Source organism: Phyllobates terribilis, unplaced genomic scaffold (assembly GCF_046119375.1).
Source record: "Phyllobates terribilis strain yellow unplaced genomic scaffold, ASM4611937v1 Scaffold_7__3_contigs__length_470593459, whole genome shotgun sequence".
Lineage (NCBI taxonomy): Eukaryota > Metazoa > Chordata > Amphibia > Anura > Dendrobatidae > Phyllobates > Phyllobates terribilis.
In genome coordinates, this window is record NW_027362767.1 from 286,560,070 (window position 1) to 286,580,415 (window position 20,346).

Below are 20,346 nucleotides of genomic sequence, written 5' to 3' on the forward strand. Positions count from 1 at the left end.
CAATAGGAAAGCATCTTGGTGAGAAGGCAACAACTGTTGGCACAATTATTAGAAAATGGAAGAAACACAAGATGACTGTCAATCTTCCTCAGTCTGGGGCTCCATGCAAGATCTCGCCTTGTAGGGTAAGGATGCTTCTTAGAAAGGTTAGAAATTAACCCCAAGCTACATGGGATGACCTGATCAATGACCTGAAGAGAGCTGGGACCACAGTCTCAAACATTACCCTTAGTAACATACTATGCCGTCATGGATTAAAATCCTGTAGGACACCCAAGGTCCCCCTGCTCACGCCAGCACATGTCCAGGCCCATTTGAAGTTTGCCAATGACCATCTGGATGATCCAGAGGAGGCATGGGAGAAGGTCAAGTTGTCAGATGAGACGAAAATAGGACTATTTGGTATTAGCACCACTCGCCGTGTTTGGAGGAAGAAGAAGGATGAGTATAAACCCAAGAACACCATCCCAACCGTGAAGTATGGTGGGGGAAACATCATACTTTGGGGGTGATTTTCTGCAAATGGGACAGGATGACTGCATCGTATTGAAGGGAGGATGGATGGAGTCATGTATCGCGAGATTTTGGCCAACAACCTCCTTCCGTCAGTAAGAGCATCGAAGATGGGTTGTGGCTGGGTCTTCCAGCATGACAATGACCTGAAACACACAGCCAGAGTAACTAAGGTGTTGGCTCCGTAAGAAGCATTTCAAGGTCCTGGAGTGGCCTAGTCAGTTTCCAGACCTTAAACCAATAGAAAATCTTTGGAGGGAGCTGAAACTCAATGTTGCTCTGCGACAGCCCCAAAACCTGAAAGATCTGGAGAAGATCTGTATGGAGGAGTGGGACAAAATCTCTGCTGCAGTGTGTGCAAGCTTGGTCAAGAACTACAGGAAACATCTGACCTCCCTTAATTGCAAACAAAGGTTTCTGTACCAAATATTAAGTTCTGTTTTTCTATTGTATCAAATACGTATTTCATGCAATAAAATGCAAATTAATTATTTAAAAATCATACAATGTGATTTTCTGGATTTTTTTTTGACTCTGTCTCTCACAGTTGAAGAGTACCTACGATAAAAATTATAGACCTCTCTATTCTTCGTAGGTGGGAAATCTTGCAAAATTGGCAGTGTATCAAATACTTATCTTCCTAACTATATACAGTACAGACCAAAAGTTTGGACACACCTTCTCATTTAAAGATTTTTCTGTATTTTCATGACTTTGAAAATTGTACATTGACACTGAAGGCATCAAAACTATGAATTAACACATGTGGAATTATATACTTAACAAAAAAGTGTGAAACAACTGAAAATATGTCTTATATTCTAGGTTCTTCAAAGTAGCCACCTTTTGCTTTGATGACTGCTTTGCACACTCTTGGCATTCTCTTGATGAGCTTCAAGTGGTAGTCACCGGAAATGGTTTTCACTTCACAGGTGTGCCCTGTCAGGTTTAATAAGTGGAATTTCTTGCCTTATAAATGGGGTTGGGACCATCAGTTGTGCTGTGCAGAAGTCTGGTGGATACACAGCTAATAGTCCTACTGAATAGACTGTTAGCTGCTTTTTTCTTGCCATAATACAAATTCTAAGTAAAGAAAAACGAGTGGCCATCATTACTTTAAGAAATGAAGGTCAGTCAGTGCGAAAAATTGGGAAAACTTTGAAAGTGTCCCCAAGTGCAGTTGCAAAAACCATCAAGCGCTACAAAGAAACTAGCTCACATGAGGACCGCCCCAGGAAAGGAAGACCAAGAGTCACCTCTGCTTCTGAAGATAAGTTTATCCGAGTCACCAGCCTCAGAAATCGCAGGTTAACAGCGGCTCAGATTAGAGACCAGGTCAATGCCACACAGAGTTCTAGCAGCAGACACATCTCTTCAACAACTGTTAAGAGGAGACTTTGTGCAGCAGGCCTTCATGGTAAAATAGCTGCTAGGAAACCACTGCTAAGGACAGGCAACAAGCAGAAGAGACTTGTTTGGGTTTAAGAACACAAGGAATGGACATTAGACCAGTGGAAATCTGTGCTTTGGTCTGATGAGTCCAAATTTGAGAACTTTGGTTCCAACCACCGTTTCTTTGTGCGACGCAGAAAAGGTGAACGGATGGACTCTACATGCCTGGTTCCCACCGTGAAGCATGGAGGAGGAGGTGTGATGGTGTGGGGGTGCTTTGCTGGTGACACTGTTGGGGATTTATTCAAAATTGAAGGCATACTGAGCCAGCATGGCTACCACAGCATCTTGCAGCGGCATGTTATTCTATCTGGTTTGCGTTTAGTTGGACAATCATTTATTTTTCAACAGGACAATAACCCAAAACACACCTCCAGGCTGTGTAATGGCTATTTGACCAAGAAGGAGAGTGATGGGGTTCTACGCCAGATGATCTGGCCTCCACAGTCACCAGACCTGAACCCAATCGAGATGGTTTGGGGTGAGCTGGACCGCAGAGTGAAGGCAAAAGGGCCAACAAGTGCTAAGCATCTCTGGGAACTCCTTCAAGATTGTTGGAAGACCATTTCCGGTGACTACCTCTTGAAGCTCATCAAGAGAATGCCAAGAGTGTGCAAAGCAGTCATCAAAGCAAAAGGTGGCTACTTTGAAGAACCTAGAATATAAGACATATTTTCAGTTGTTTCACACTTTTTTTGTTAAGTATATAATTCCACATGTGTTAATTCATAGTTTTGATGCCTTCAGTGTGAATGTACAATTTTCATAGTCAAGAAAATACAGAAAAATCTTTAAATGAGAAGGTGTGTCCAAACTTTTGGTCTGTACTGTATATTATTTTTTTTGCCGGCACTGTATATATATATATATATATATATATATATATATATATATATATATATATATATGCAGGTCTTTTTAAGCGGAGAGGAGATACACAATGTGCCATTGCAGTGAATGGTATAATTCTTTAGAATTTAATATACTGTAATTGTAAGACGTCTTACTGAAATCATATGTAGAATGGGTTGGATTGTTATCCATATGGGGTTGTTTTTAGGAAATGGATGAATACAGACAATAAATTTAAAATGAGTCCACAGCCATAAATGATAAAACTTCAAAGCTGCCCTGGTCCCATGTGGTCTTAATCTAATAACCAATCCAATCTCTTAGTAGGCGATGATCATGAACCAGACTTTATATCTGTATCATGTGCGCGGCACAATCATCTGTGTCATTAAGAAATGTCGTTTCGCACAACCTGATGAGCCCACTGTTCTCACCAAAGTGTTAACCTGCCTGATGACAAAACTCTCACCTTGACATTGAAAGACAAGAACAACAAAAGTTCACTTGTCCTCTAATGTCTTTCTGTTCTCTTGTTATCTCCCTTTCTCCCAGTTACTTTGCCCATCCATTGTTCCACACTATATTCCTTGATCCTTTGTGGTCATCATTACTCTTGGGACTATAGGCATTACCGCCAACTCAGAAAAGCTTAATTAAATTCTAAGTAACAATTATCCGGGCTTAGGACTTTTCGTCTTTTAATGTGTGAGCTGTCTTATTATCGCATAGAGCAGATAAGCCGGTGCCAATGGCAAGAGGGAGATTCCTGCAGCATGCATCTTCTGATAGGTAGACTATGTGCATTGTGGAAATGATCACCATGAATTTTTCCAGATACAGACAAAATATTGATTTCACATTAAAATAATTATTTTTAATATTTTATATGTCCATTTTTAGATGATTAAATGTTTTTTTTCACCCTAATGTTAATCAGCTTGATGAAAACACATGCCCATAGTGCTTACCGCCTACTGCTCTCTAACACTGCTCCTTACAGATTCTGCTCCTGTCTCTGGGCCCTGAATACTGAGGCTGTTTTTGAAATTTTGTACAGAGGACTTGCTGCGGTGCACCTAATCATTATGCCTGCTGCCTCCATTACCACTAAGTATACTTACCTGGACATATGCTACACAGTCCAGTCACCATGAAAGAGACTGACAGCATCTGGATACCTGCACATCATCTTCTCCTCCTGGAATCATGCAGTTTATGGGGAATCTGTCAACAGGTTTTCACTATGTAATCTGAAGACAGCAGGAGAAATATAGGTTTCAGTGATGTGTCACTTATCAGGCTGTGTGCTATTGTTTACTTACAATAAAGGTTTTATCACCAGGATATTATCATTGCCCAGACTACAGCTCATGCAACTGCTAGACCAACCATGCCCCCTTCTCTGATTAGCAGCTCACTGTCAATAAACAATGTACACAAAGCTGTGGTATGGTCTGTCTTTGTTGCCCATTGCAACCAATCACACAAACTTTTTCATTTTTTCAAGAGCAGAATACAGAATTAAAGCTGCTCTATGATTTGTTGCTATGAGCAGTTTTTCTTTTAGACAGTATCATAAGTCTTCGCTGTGGATGAGCGGACCCGTGGATGTTCGGATTTGTCAGGCTCAACCGAACTTTAGTTCACAGTTCAGTTCGGGTACCAAAACTCCACCCAAACTCGAACCCCAACCCGAACCTCATAAAAGTCAATGAGGACCCGAACTTGGCTGCAGTAAAATGGTCATAGTAAGGGAAAAAGATCTCTATTTTCATCCAAATTCCGAACACTGAAACGGACTTCTGGGAAAAGTCTGTGTTTGGAGTTCAACACTGAACACTAGGAGTCCTGGACGAACCCCGAACTTTACAGTTCGGGTTCTCTCATCTCTAGTCTTCACATATATCTTTAAACGTATGGGAGGACATACATGGGGCCATGAAGGGTGGAGACATTTCCCATGGGCCTTTGTGCCATTGCTAGAGTATACAAAGACGTGTTCGTCCCTTAAAAAATAATACAAATAAAATATATAAATCTTAAAGAAAATGCAGCAATAAGATAATTTCATCGTAATACTGCTAGACAATACAGTTACCAAATAATAAATATTATCGCCCTACTGTTATTGAACAAAGTACACTATGCCAAGAACAATATACTGTACCAACAATACTACTACACAAGGGCAAGAAGATTCTGCCACTACATGACCATATATTACAGAGTACCTGAAATAAAACTACCATCCTATTAGTGAAAAATACCCATTGTACCAAGACTCAAATGTATCAGTAATACCACATACAAATTATACTGTCACACCATGACTATATCTTACCAGCATACAGTATACAGCAGAGACTGCATAATACTACCATGCTGCTCATTAATAGAAGCCACTATACTTAACCCAATATTACTCCCATACAGTGACCATCTAGTTTAAAGTGGACCTGTCATGTAAAATAATGCTATTAACCTGCAGATATTGGGTTAATCTGCAGGTCAATAGCGTTCTGACACTGTGCCGCCTGGAGGAAATTAACTTTTTTCCCCCCAGCAGGCTCGTTGTTTCAGTAACAGGGTGGCGTCGGCACGGTTTCAGTCACTGCTCTGTTTATAGAGAGCAGCGGCTGTAACCGCACCCCTGGCACTGACTGACAGCCGGCCCTTCATTAGAGCCTGCTGTCAGTCAGTGCCAGGGGAGTGGTTTTAGCTGCCGCTTTCTATGCAGAGAGCATAGAGAGAAACTGCGCCAGCACCACCCCAGTGACGGAAAGAGCAAGCTTGCTGGGGGGAATAAAGTTCATTTCCTTCAGACAGTGGGGCTCCCAGTGCAGTAGACGCACATTGTCAGAATGCTATTAACCTGCAGATTAACCTCATATCTGCAAGTTAGTAGCGTTATTTTACATGATGGGTTCCCTTTAAATACCAGTTATACAAAGGAGATCTGCAGATAGCATGTAATGTATAGTGTAAATGTGCAGTTACAGTGATCATCAGTGAGAGTTATTCACACGAGCTCTGTAGACAGTATATTGTGTAAGCGTACAGATAAAATAGTGATCACCAATGACATTATACACAGGTGCTATTTAGATAGTATTTAATACATATTGTAAACATACAGGTAACACATTGATCACCAATGACATTATACAGTATACAGGAGCTCTATATATAGTATATAATGTATAGTGTAAGTGTTCAGATAATACAGTGATCACTGGTAGCATTATGCACAGGGCTCTATAGATAGTTTATAGTACAGTATATAGAGTAAGTGTACAGGTAATACAGTGATCACCAGTTACCAATTTACACAGGAGCTCTGTATATAGTGTATAGTGTACAAGTAATGTAGTGATAGTGACCTTATACACAGTTGTGTATAGTAACCTTATACACAGGAGCTCTATTGATAGTATATACAGTGCCTACAAGTAGTATTCAACCCTCTGCAGATTTAGCTGGTTTGATAAGATGCAAGTAAGTTAGAGCCTTCAAACTGCAAACGAGAGTAGGATTTATGAACAGAAGCATAAATCTTACAAACCAAAAAGTTATGTTGCTCAGTTGAATTTTATTAAATTTTAAACATAAAAGTGTGGGTCAATTATTATACAACCCCTATGTTTAATATTTTGTGGAATAACCCTTGTTTGCAATTACAGCTAATAATCGTCTTTTATAAGACCTGATCAGGCCGGCACAGGTCTGTGGAGTTATCTTGGCCCACTCCTCCATGCAGATCTTCTCCAAGTTATCTAGGTTCTTTGGGTGTCTCATGTGGACTTTATTCTTGAGCTCCTTCCAAAGTTTTCAATTGGGTTAAGGTCAGGAGACTGACTAGGCCACTCCAACACCTTGACTTTTTCCCTCTTGAACCAGGCCTTGGTTTTCTTGGCTGTGTGCTTTGGGTCGTTGTCTTGTTGGAAGATGAAATTACGACCCATCTTAAGATCCTTGATGGAGGAGTGGAGGTTCTTGGCCAAAATTTCCAGGTAGGCCGTGCTATCCATCTTCCCATGGATGCGGACCAGATGGCCAGGCCCCTTGGGTGAGAAACAGCCCCACAGCATGATGCTGCCACCACCATGCTTGACTGTAGGGATGGTATTCTTGGGGTCGTATGCAGTGCCATCCAGTCACCAAACGTCACGTGTGTGGTTGGCACCAAAGATCTCGATCTTGGTCTCATCAGACCATAGAACCTTGAACCAGTCTGTCTCAGAGTCCTCCAAGTGATCATGAGCAAACTGTAGATGAGCCTTGACATGACGCTTTGAAAGTAAAGGTACCTTACGGGCTCGTCTGGAACGGAGACCATTGCGGTGGAGTACGTTACTTATGGTATTGACTGAAACCAATGTCCCCACTGCCATGAGATCTTCCCGGAGCTCCTTCCTTGTTGTCCTTGGGTTAGCCTTGACTCTTCGGACAAGTCTGGCCTCGGCACGGGAGGACACTTTCAAAGGCTGTCCAGGCCGTGGAAGGCTAACAGTAGTTCCATAAGTCTTCCACTTATGGATGATGCTCCCAACAGTGGAGACAGGTAGGCCCAACTCCTTGGAAAGGGTTTTGTACCCCTTGCCAGCCTTGTGACCCTCCACGATCTTGTCTCCGATGGCCTTGGAATGCTCCTTTGTCTTTCCCATGTTGACCATGTCTGAGTGCTGTTCACAAGTTTGGGGAGGGTCTTAAATAGTCAGAAAAGGCTGGCAAAAGAGATCTTTAATCCACACATGTGAAACTCATTATTCTTGGTGCCTGAACTACTTCTTAATACTTTAGGGGGACCAAACAGAATTCTTGTGGTTTGAGGGGTTGAATAATAAATGACACTCTGAATTAACTTTTAACGTTTTTAAAAAACAAAACAAAAAAAAACAAAACAATATTTGCTGCAGTGCATTTCCCACTTCCAGGCTGATCTACAGTACAAATGTCACAATGCCAAGCTAATTCCGCATGTGTCAACCAGCTAAATCTGCAGGGGGTTGAATACTACTTGTAGGCACTGTAATGTTTTATGTTAGTGTACAGGTAAACCCAGTGACTCACCAGTGATGTGTTCAGTTTAAGTAATTAGAGAAGTTGTTCTCTGCAGATTTAAAGTCCATTATTATACTCTGGTGTCTTTTCAGTCCCAAGAGCATAATAAATGTAATATATAAAAAATGAAAAATAAGTTATATTCACCCTCTGCTCACTTTTCATTTCTCAAGCTACTCCAGTATTCACTGCTACCCATCTGGTCCTAGCTGCATCTTCTGATTCCCAGCTGAACTCTTTGTTGTAATGGCGCGTGGCCGATCAGCATAATGATGCCCTTCTGGGTGCCATGACACTTGAAGTACGGAGCAGTACAAAAGTACTGAGGATTACAATGTGAGTAGTTGGGCGAGGGATCAGAAGATGCGGTGAGGACCGGACAGATGGCGGTGAGTAACGGAGAGGCCAGAGAGGTGAGTGGTGAGTATAACGATTTTTTACATTTGTTTAACCCTTTGATGGCTTATTACTGTTCAGAAAAATGGCGGCAAGCTTCCGCGACATTGTTGCGCCCGCACGGAAGCGAATTACAAAACATCTGCATTTCGGTGAATGTGGATTTTTGTCAAATTCGAGTAGAATTAAATTCCACACAAATTTATTTGCTCACCTCTAGAAGTAATTCATTTTCTTCTTTTCTTCTTCATTCAATGTAGACTTACAGTTTATGATTAGTAATTCATTTTCTTATTTTCTTCTTCATTCAATGTAGACTTACAGTTTATGATTTCTTCCAGCCACGACTTGTCTTTGCGGGATGTAACACAAAGATATAAATGGCAGATCGCTTTTAGAGAACTCTCCTCACTTTTCCCCATACTTTTACACAAACTCCATAGAGCTACAGTACTCCTAAGGTGGCCTACACAGTACAAGTACTTCCCCTTAGTTTCTTAGTTTTTATTATAGTCACAATATATTACAAAATATAGTACACTACAGAAGCGATGTCTCCTTTTGTAATCCCTGACAGTAGAATTGTCCCCCTCTGTGGTCCCTATACAGTGCTAATACTTTGTCCCTTTTTATGGCCACCATACTATAATGAAATTAAACTTAGTGCTCATACACAGTAATAATATACCTCTTTGAGCCCAAATATATTTGCAATGCTCGACTTTCCCCATAGCGCCTATACAGCAGTAAAGTACACCTTTCCTGTCTCTTTAACAGTAATCGCAATAGCATATAACTTTTATGCCCCAATACCGTTGAAATATCCCCATTGTTCTCTGATTCAATGTGACACCCATGCTCTAATAATGTCTCCCATTGTTACCTCATACATATCTCTCACCATGGCCCCAAAGATCAGTAATGTCCCCCACATACTAATATTGTCCCTCATTGTGGTACCATACACTAATAAGGTCCCTCACTGTGGTACTATACACTAATAAGGTCCCATATTGTGGTATCATACACTAATAAGGTCCCTCATTGTGGTATCATAAATTAATAAGGTCCCTCACTGTGGTGCCATACATTAATAATGTCCCTCACTGTGGTAACATACACTAATAATGTCCCTCACTGTGGTACCATACACTAATAAGGTCCCTCACTGTGGTATCATACACTAATAAGGTCCCTCACTGTGGCACCATACACTAGTAAGGTCCCTCATTGTGGTACCATACACTAATAAGGTCCCTCACTGTGGTTCCATACACTAATAAGGTCCCATATTGTGGTACCATACACTAATAAGGTCCCTCATTGTGGTATCATACACTAATAAGGTCCCTCACTGTGGTATCATACACTAATAAGGTCCCTCACTGTGGTATCATACACTAATAAGGTCCCTTACTGTGGTACCATACACTAATAAGGTCATTCACTGTGGTACCATACACTAATAAGGTCCCTCATTGTGGTACCCTACACTAATAAGGTCCCTCACTGTGGTACCATACACTAATAAGGTCCCTCACTGTGGTACCATACACTAATAAGGTCCCTCATTGTGGTATCATACACTAATAAGGTCCCTCAATGTGGTATCATACACTAATAAGGTCCCTCACTGTGGTATCATATCCTAATAAGGTCCATCACTCTGGTATCATACACTTATAAGGTCATTCACTGTGGTACCATACACTAATAAGGTCCCTCATTGTGGTACCATACACTAATAAGTTCCCTCACTGTGGTACCATACACTGATAAGGTCCCTCACTGTGGTACCATACACTAATAAGGTCCCTCACTGTGGTACCATACACTAATAAGGTCCCTCATTGTGGTACCCTACACTAATAAGGTCCCTCACTGTGGTACCATACACTAATAAGGTCCCTCACTGTGGTACCATACACTAATAAGGTCCCTCATTGTGGTATCATACACTAATAAGGTCCCTCAATGTGGTATCATACACTAATAAGGTCCTTCACTGTGGTATCATATCCTAATAAGGTCCATCACTGTGGTATCATACACTTATAAGGTCATTCACTGTGGTACCATACACTAATAAGGTCCCTCATTGTGGTACCATACACTAAAATAAGGTCTCTAACTGTGGTACAAAACACTAATAAGGTCATTGTGGCCCCAAAGACTAATAATGTCCTCCATATTGGCTCTCCTACACTAATAATGTCCTTCATTGTGGTACCATATTCCACTTCAAATTACAATAAATATATAGATGTAACTGACATGAGATGAAATATATTATAAACGCACTCTTAAAAAAAATGTTGCACAAAACCTTTCTAAATAGGGATATTTCTCTGATATCATGCATTTCTAGACATCTGACTGCTGCAAACTATTTTGATATACTAACTAGAGATGAGCGGTGTTCGACTAGAACTGTTCGCCAATCTCAAATTCGAGCTGTTTTGGGCGGTGTTCGAGTTGTTCGAGGAACCCGAACGATTTGCAAAAAATTCGGCTGTTCGAGGTTATGTTCGATAACTGTTCGTGCACCAAAAGCGTGTCCTGCATGTCTGGCGCTATTTAGAGCACCAATCATGCAGGGATTGCCTGCCACTCACTGTAATGCCACAGCCATGGTGGTTGTGGCATTACAGTGGTTGCCCAAATCGATGGGAACTGTGCTCACAGTGAAACATGAAAAGCCGGCAATTCAGCAGCGGCATACACCGGTACCCGACAATTTAAACAAGAAGGAATAGAGCATCACACATAGATTAGATAGATAGAAACATGTCAGTCACATATATATGAAGTACAGTGACAGTGTTGATTACTGTACTTGTCATTTAGTGTAAAGGATTTATTAAAAAAAATAACAGTGTTTTCATGCACCGTCTCTTTAAAAAAGCCGGCCTGCAATTCAGCATCGGTACCCGACAATTTATAACAGAGAGAATAGAGAATCACACATAGATTAGATAGATAGAAACATGTCAGTCACATATATATGAAGTACAGTGACAGTGTTGATTACTGTACTTGTCATTTAGTGTTAAAATAAAGGATTTATTTAAAAAAAAATTGGCGTGGGGTTCCCCGTAATTTTAGTCTCTAGCGGAGGTTAAGCAGAGGGCTGGGGCAGATGTTTTAAGCCTGGGAAGGGGGTAATACCCATGGAGCTTCCCAGGCTACTAATATCAGCCCCCAGCTGAATACCTAGCCTTTACTAGCTATTAAAATGGGGGACCCCCCCAAAAAAATGACGTGGGGTCCCCCCTATTTTAATAGCTAGCAAAGGCAAGGCAGACAGCTGGGGGCTGATATTAATAGCCCAGGAAGGGTGCCATGAATATTGGCCCCCTCCCAGGCTAGAAACACCAGCCGTCAGCCGCCCCAGAAATGGCGCATCCATGGCGCCCATTCCAGCTGAAGCCAATGTCTTCTGCAATAAAAATAAAATAATAAAGCAACATCATCCTTACCTTTCCATGGTTCTCACGACGGCTTCAGCTCTGCGACATTCACATAACAGGCTGGATCGCAGCAGAACGCTGCCATCCAGCTTGCCATGCCGCACACACTGAGAAGCGCAGGCATGCTTGCGCTCCTCAGTGTCTCGCTGTGACGGCATAAAGATGAGCCGAGTTCATGTCCAATGAACTCGGCTCACCTCAGGCACGTCACTGACAGCGTGGGAAAATTCTCCTGCACTCAGCGCTTCAGCGTGAGAATTCTCCCACGCTGTCAGTGACGTGCATGAGGTGAGCTGAGATCATTGGACATGAACTCACCTCATGCACGTCACTGACAGCGTGGGAAAATTCTCACGCTGAAGCGCTGAGTGCAGGAGAATTTTCCCACGCTGTCAGTGACGTGCATGAGGTGAGCCGAGTTCATTGGACATGAACTCGGCTCATCTGGATGCCATCACAGCGAGACACTGAGGAGCGCAAGCATGCCTGTGCTTCTCAGTGTCTGCCTCATGGCAAGCTGGATGGCAGCGTTCTGCTGCGGTCCAGCCTGTCATCTCGATGTAGCAGAGCTGAAGCTGTCGTGGGAACCATGGAAAGGTAAGGATGATGTTGCTTTATTATTTTTCTTTTATTGCAGGAGATCGTTGTCTTCAGCTGGAATGGGCGTGAATGGGCCAAGCCGGCCCTAATCCCTTTATTACCCAGTGAGCCACCGCACCAGGGCCCTGGATGAGTTGGGTACAGCGCCAGAAGATGACACTTCTATGAACGCGCCAATTTTTTTTAAATTATTTCATGAATTTCCTGAAATAATTTTAAAAAATTGACGTGGGGCTTCGCACTCTATTTGTGTCCAGCCAGGTACAGCAGGCAGGAACGGGCAGCCCCCAACCACCAGCTGCCTATTTGTACCTGGCCGGACACAACAATATAGGGAAGGCCTTTTTTTCTTAATTATTTCATGAATTTCATGAAATAATTAAAAAAAAAATACGTGGGGCTTCCCTCTATTTTTGTGTCCAGCCAGGTACAACTAGGCAGCTTGGGGCTGGAATCTGCAGCGCAGGGAGGCCCAAGCTTTCTGGGCGCCCCCCCCCCCGCTGCAAATTGCAGTCTGCAGCCACCCCGGAAAATGGCGCGTTCATAGAAGCGGCATCTTCTGGCGCTGTACCCAACTCATCTAGGGCCCTGGTGCGGTGGCTCACTGGGTAATAAAGGGGTTAGGGCCAGCTTGGTATTATCAGCTGACCTAAGCCCGAAATTCATGGGGTCACGCCAATATTAGACATGACCGCCATGAATTTCTAGTAAAGTATTTAAAAAAAAACACCCAGGTTAGTAATGGAGAGGCATCAATAAGACACCCCCATTACTAACCCCATAGTCAAAGTTAAAAAAAACACAAACACCCAGAATAACGTCCTTTAATTGAAATAAAGACACAATTCTTTATTGTTCTAAATTAAACCATACTTACCATCACGCCCATTCCAGCTGAAGCCAACGATCTCCTGCAATAAAAGAAAAATAATAAAGCAACATCATCCTTACCTTTCAATGGTTCCCAGGACAGCTCCAGCTCTGCTACATCGAGATGACAGGCTGGACCACAGCAGAAAGCTGCCATCCAGCCTGTCATCCTGCAGACACTGAGAAGCGCAGGCTTGCTTGCGCTCCTCAGTGTCAGGCTGTGACGACATCCAGATGAGCCGAGGTCATGTCCAATGAACTCAGCTCACCTCATGCACGTCACTGACAGCGTGGGAAAATTCTCCTGCGCTCAGCGCTTCAGCAGGAGAATTCTCTCACGCTCACCGCATGCGCAGGAGAATTCTCCCACGCTGTCAGTGACGTGCATGAGGTGAGCTGAGTTCATTGTCGGCTCATCTGGATGCCGTCACAGCCAGACACTGAGGAGCGCAAGACTAGGTATTCAGCTGGGGGCTATTAGTAGCCTGGGAAGCTCCGTGGGTATTACCCCCTTCCCAGGCTTCAAACATCTGCCCCAGCCGTCTGCTTAACCTCCGCTAGAGACTAAAATTACGGAGAACCCCACGCCAATTTTTTTTTTAATAAATCCTTTATTTTAACACTAAATGACAAGTACAGTAACCAACACTGTCACTGTACTTCTTATATATGTGACTGACATGTTTCTATCTATCTAATCTATGCATGATGCTCTATCTTTCTGTTCTAAATTGTCGGGTACCGCTGCTGAATTGCCGGCCGGCTTCTTTAAAGAGACGGTGCATGAAAACACTATTATTTTTTAAAATAAATCCTTTACACTAAATGACAAGTACAGTAAGCAACACTGTCACTGTACTTGAAATTGTACTTGTAATTGACAGCCCCCCGAAGAAGCTACGCGAAACGCGCGTCGGGGCTTCAGAGCGACCTAGTGGTCTCCACCAGCACTTTATGGGTGAGCCCTTTATCTTATTGATACATTTTCAATTTTGACTCTTTACTGTTTATATGGCCCCCACTTGTGCACGTATCTGTCTAACTGGTCCATATGGAGGCCCCCTAGTTCACATGTGTTAAGTCCATGATGTTTGAAATATATTAGCCTGCACATAGGTATACCTGTACTATGTAATACATGTGTCTAGAGGGTCGACCATCCATTTGTGGACTACCTATGTGTGCCGCTCTGCATGTGTGTGTATTTCTACCCCGAGTGACCTTTTTTAATCCTGTTATACGATTTTATTCTGTCTCATTAATAAAGTTGTTCTACATTCGCATTATTATTTTGTCCTATATTATTATTTTTCTTTGGGGTTGATACTCTATATTCTTTGTAGGCTCACTGTCACTGTACTTATTATATATGTGACTGACATGTTTCTATCTATCTAATCTATGTGTGAAGCTCTATTCTTTCTGTTCTAAATTGTCGGGTACCGCTGCTGAATTGCCGGCCGGCTTTTTTAAAGAGACGGTGCATGAAAACACTAATATTTTTTTTAATAAATCCTTTACACTAAATGACAAGTAACGTAACCAACACTGTAACTGTACTTATTATATATGTGACTGACATGTTTCTATCTATCTAATCTATGTGTGATGCTCTTTTCCTTCTTGTCTAAATTGTCGGGTACAGGTGTATGCCGCTGCTGAATTGCCGGCCGGCTTTTTTTAAAGAGAGCGTCTTCTGAGCAGTTTGTCAGCTTTTGGACACCTTTGAAGGTGTTTTCTATGTGTTTCTATGTGTTTTTGTTTGCCTGCCATTGGTTTTAACGGTGTTTGACGGTGTTCTAAGGTGTTCGACGAACAGTTCCTCGAACATCCCGGTGTTCGACGAACCAAACCGAACCCGAACACTACGGGGGTGGCTCAACACTAATACTAACAGGGCAGACACGGCTTCCAAAGCTGATGGAAACCTCCGGAGCAGCCTGAACTGGAGCTGCAGGTTTGCTGGAAGGTGACTATGCCTCTGTTTACTAATTTTAATCAATCCACGCTGAAATAAAAATATATTTTATTGTTGGACAATACTTTTAAGACAGTGATCACATGTAGGGACCACACCTGTTTACCACACATTGAGGCATATTCATGGTAAGTACAGGTGAAGTACATGGATTGAATTCTGACTTTATAACTGGGCTGCAAGTGTGGGGCTGTTCACACAGCGTTTCTATGAATGTCTGTATTGAACCAATACTCACACCAAGAATTTCTTCAGATAGCTTGACTCAACTGCAGAGGCATGTCTGAAGATTCCAGAAGAAGTTTATTTTCAGGCTGAATTCTTGCATTATGCACAACAGTTACAGCAGCAGCTGCAACAACTGCAGTAGCAGTAGGTAAAAAGACAATTCTGAACCAGAGATGTACAAAAAAGAACCTAGATAGATGGCTGACAAACACTACATAACTGGGGAGGAAGAGAGGGGTTACTTACATCAGAGCTGGGCTACAAGGAGAGAGACAGGTCAAACTTCTAAAAGTTAATTCCAAAGCAACGCAGCAGCAACAATACAATGACAATACAATACTGTATGATTCCCAAGTTGTGGGACATGACAAATCCTATGTGCTTCATTTGTACTTGCTGAACCTAGATTTGCAACTTTCCTGGTGACTCATGATAGAAATTCAAATTATCATTAGCTTGAGGTCAGATGCAACAACAACCCATGGCAAATCTCAGGCACCTACATGTATGAACTCAGTAAGATACCAGGCGTCCTGTAGACATGTACTGACATCTGCACAGACTTTTTCTGCAACGTCATGTGAATACAGTCTTCCTACTCTATTCACATGTATTGCATCTGCTCAGATCGTCTGTAAAAGATTCATCTCGTTTCAGCGTGATTTCATTATTATCATCGTTATGATTAATACGATCGTTATTACTATTTCACGGCTTTAGTCTAGAACCTTCACCAAGGAGTTAAATATAATTCAGGTCAGGGACAGATTTAGGACTCATTTTTAGTAGAGGTGCTTTAAAGTAGATGATATACACAAAGGACTTCTGAGTCATCATAAGTAGATGTTAAACTGTTTTATAATATTAGCACCCCATAAAAGCAGGGGCTTGGTATGGGCTGTGCAGGGGGATGTCTCCTGTAAGATGTTTGCTTGATGGAAGGCAGACACCCCGCCTGTAGCTGCACATCTGTAGCTGGGCTACAACGAGTAGTTGGCTTTTACAGCAACCAAATAAATCAGTGACTGTTATCTCAAAAATGTATAAAGCTTGAAAACAATTTGTGAAACTGACATGAAGCTGGCATGAGAAGGAGACAAGCCGAGATGAAGCCCCCTCCGCTTACCTGAGCCCTCCTCTCATTTATTCTCTTGGCTTCATCTTCAGAGCCTCTTGAGCCAGTGCAATAAAACATCTAGTCATCCCCTCTGTTAGAAGTAGCAACACTTAGCCTGGATAGATACATTGCTTCAATCACATATATCACAGCTCCTCTACTCAGGACAAAATAGTGCTGGCCATTACTCCTCCAGATGGATGTTTCCATACAGGAGGCTACTAATGAAAAATACAGCTTACATCTTGTGCAACAAGCGGCTTAGGCATGGCAACGATATCAGATCATATTTGTGGTTATCACGCTTTTCTTTCAGCAGGCAACAAAATGCATTTTAGTGCATTAGCTCAAGACTTGTGTTGCCATTTTGGGAATAGATGCCGTGAACACATGAACATTAGGCTGGCAATAACAATAATGCAGCTTCTTAGCTCAAACAGAAGCACTTTAGGAAAATGTAATTATTTGGAAGATGCAGCATTGACATCCAAGACTTTGATCTATAAAGGGCAAAATGGAAATAAGCTATAAATACATATTAACAGTTACGAGCACCATTTTTCAGATACAATGAAGGCTATGAAAATAGTCATGATTTGGACAGCTCTTCTCCCATATCACGCTTGTCAAAGTTCATGGAAATGTTTCTATGACCAGTCAATTTATTCACAAGACTTTCGAACTTTGGAACCAGAAAAGAATCTGGGACCAAAATATTAAGACCAAATATAAGAATCTCTTCACCCTTTACTTTTACTAAAGAGAATCTTAAATACAATAGAAATGACATACCAGAAGATACTGTGGCGACAACAGAGGAAGAACGTAGGGTCAAGGAAGATAAGTTAATTTATTATTATTAATATTATTATACTTTTTGCTGGGCAATTTAGCTGTTAAGCTAGAGCTGTCCGACAATGGACAACCCCTTTAAATACAAGAATAACCTATTTAGTAAAACAATTCTGTAATTCTGACATACCTCCCAACGCTCTAAGAAGACAAAATGGGACAGATTATGCTGGAGAACGATTCATTAGACAAACACAGATTTGCTCACCTGTCCCGACTGAACATAATGAGCTTTGTTAGTATCTGTCAAGTCTCCCATAATATTTCCAACCTAAGTTCTTGTAAGTTCTTGCTCAGTCCCCCTCCTCAGCGTTCTTCTCTGCCCTCAGGCCAAGACACATCACAACTTTGAACGTCACAATTTGCCACGGATGAAAGGAAGTGGAAGAGGATTCCAGCGGCAACCTGTGAAGCTCTAGTGAACTCCATGCCCAAGAGAGTTAAGGCAGTGCTTGAAAATAATGGTGGCCACAAAAAATATTGACACTTTGGGCACAATTTGGCCATTTTGACTTAGGTGTGTACTCACTTTTGTTGCCAGTGGTTTAGACATTAATGGCTGTGTTGAGTTATTTAGAAGACACACCACATTTACACTGTTATACAAGCTGTATACTGACTACTTTACATTGTATCAAAGTGTCATCTTTATTTGCAATTTGATCTCTGGACACCCTTACACAAAAATTGAGAAACATTGTTGTGATGAGCAACTGTTTGGGCATTAGCCTCCATTTTTTAAGTCAATTTTTGCACTTTACTTCATCTGGAGAATCATTTCTTTGGACTAGGGATGGTAGACCTGTACCCATGGGTATGAAAATGTAGAGAGCGGGACTAGCTACACCCGGAGGTAAACTCAGCCCCTCTACACTTGGGAGATTCGGCAATCCAAATAAACCAAAAATAGTGATTTAAGGTTGCTTTTTGTTTTCCTCTTAGCTATATAATCTAGTTGCTTTGCCCGACTCAGTTGCAGTCAAGATATCTATTTTTCCTAGTTCCAATAATATAAAATGAAATATCTTATTAACAGCATGCAATCAAATGTATGACATCTCATTTCCTCTTTGCAAAAGTCAAGGTATAATTAAGACATCACCAGAGTAAATCACCTTTATTACATGTCTTTTGAGGAACTGTTGGATATTACAATTTACTTTTCAGAGGAGAACATGTTAAACATATTGAGGATTAGCACATATAATATTTATATTCCGCTATTGACACAGCTACTGTTACTTAATGTGATATTAATGATGCAGTTTTTGGCCTCAATTTAGACAATCTGATGAGACAGTCCCGTCCAGAGTGACAATACGCAATGCGTTATGTGATACAATAACCAGGTTCTTCAACTTAGCAAAAAGCTAAAGAAATCAATCTTTTCACAGTCTACTCCCTGGGTATGTCTGCTGACATCTGACACATTTACTTGAGAAAGTCGGATGTGGGGATGTAAAAAGTAGACAAATCACAGCGTTAGCATTGGATTATAGAAGGTAAACAACAAGTCAAGAGATCACAACAAAGACCTGATGTCCATAAGTGGCAACCATCCTTCTAGTCTGCTCAGGCTGGAGGAAATTTTATGACATCGTAAGAAGAGTTATAAGCAGAGGCACATAGGCACAAATGTGAATATATCTTAATTACTAGTCCATCCATACTTACATTTCTTAGCTAATCCATTTAACAATACTTTGTCTTAAAGGCCAGCATTTGGCCACATTTTTTTTTTTTTTTTTAACATTGCTGCAAATATTTATTATTATACTGAAATAACCTTTGGCATCTATGGGACACGCTGTTGGTGCTAAAGAGAAAAATATTGATGGGGTTTTTCAGGTCTAAATTTTTTTTGCTATGAGCTAAAAAACTAAAAGGCAGTTAGTTGCTAACAAATTAGCAACTACCTGCCTGTTCTATTCGATGTCGGCTCAGAGCCATCACTTACCACTCCTGCTGGTGATTTAGCAGCTCCACGTTAACAGAGCAGCTCTTCTACTACCAGGCTGCTCAGTTGATGGGGTGTGACTGCTGGCGTTATGCTGATTGACCACAGGCTTCCCGCAGTTCTGCAGTGGGGGGCCATCTGTCAATCAGCATGACGTCAGCAGTCACACACCATCAGCAGAGTAGAGCGTAAGAGAAGCCCCTGACTTGTTGACATAAGAGGAAGCCGCAGAATTTTCGGCAGGAGCGGTCAGGGACTTCTCTCTACCAGCAGAGATCTGTCCTGGGCAGAACAGGCAGGTAGTTGCTAACTACCTGCCTGTTAGTTCTTAGGCTCACAGTAAAAAAATAATATAGTCCTGGATAACCCCTTTAACTTGGCACGTCCTCATAATCTTAACCACAGTTATTCCTTTAGCGTAAAAGTACAACAGACTCCAAAAATTCTTAAAAGAGAACTTGTCATCAGTATTTCATATCCCAAACTAATAACATGTATGTAAAGGTGCTCTAATGCTGAATAAGTCCTTAACTTGATTGTGGAAATATTTTTCTTTCTGTTTTAGAGAAATCCATCAGTGAAATCTAATGCAAATGGGTTGTAAGTTCTGCAGGGTAGGATAATACTTTTGCCTCTCTCACTATTCCCCTCACCCGCTGCCTGCCTCATGTCTCTCACAAATAACTTTAAGCGCCTTCTTTTCCTAGCGAGACCTACTTGCACCACCTCATGACATTGTTTGCACAAAATCTTGCTATGAAAAGGAGACAGGCAGTGGGTGGAGAATAAGGAGAGAGATAAAGGCCTTGTCCTACCCCGCTGCATTTGCATAAGATTTCAGCTTTGGATTTCTCTAAAACTAAAAATAATTTCTACAAGCAAGGAATGGGTTTATTCAGCATTACAGCACCTTTACATAAATATGATTAGATTGGGATGTAAAATCCTGATGACAGGTTCATTGTAAAAAAGCGATTCCATAAAATTGATAGCTTTAATA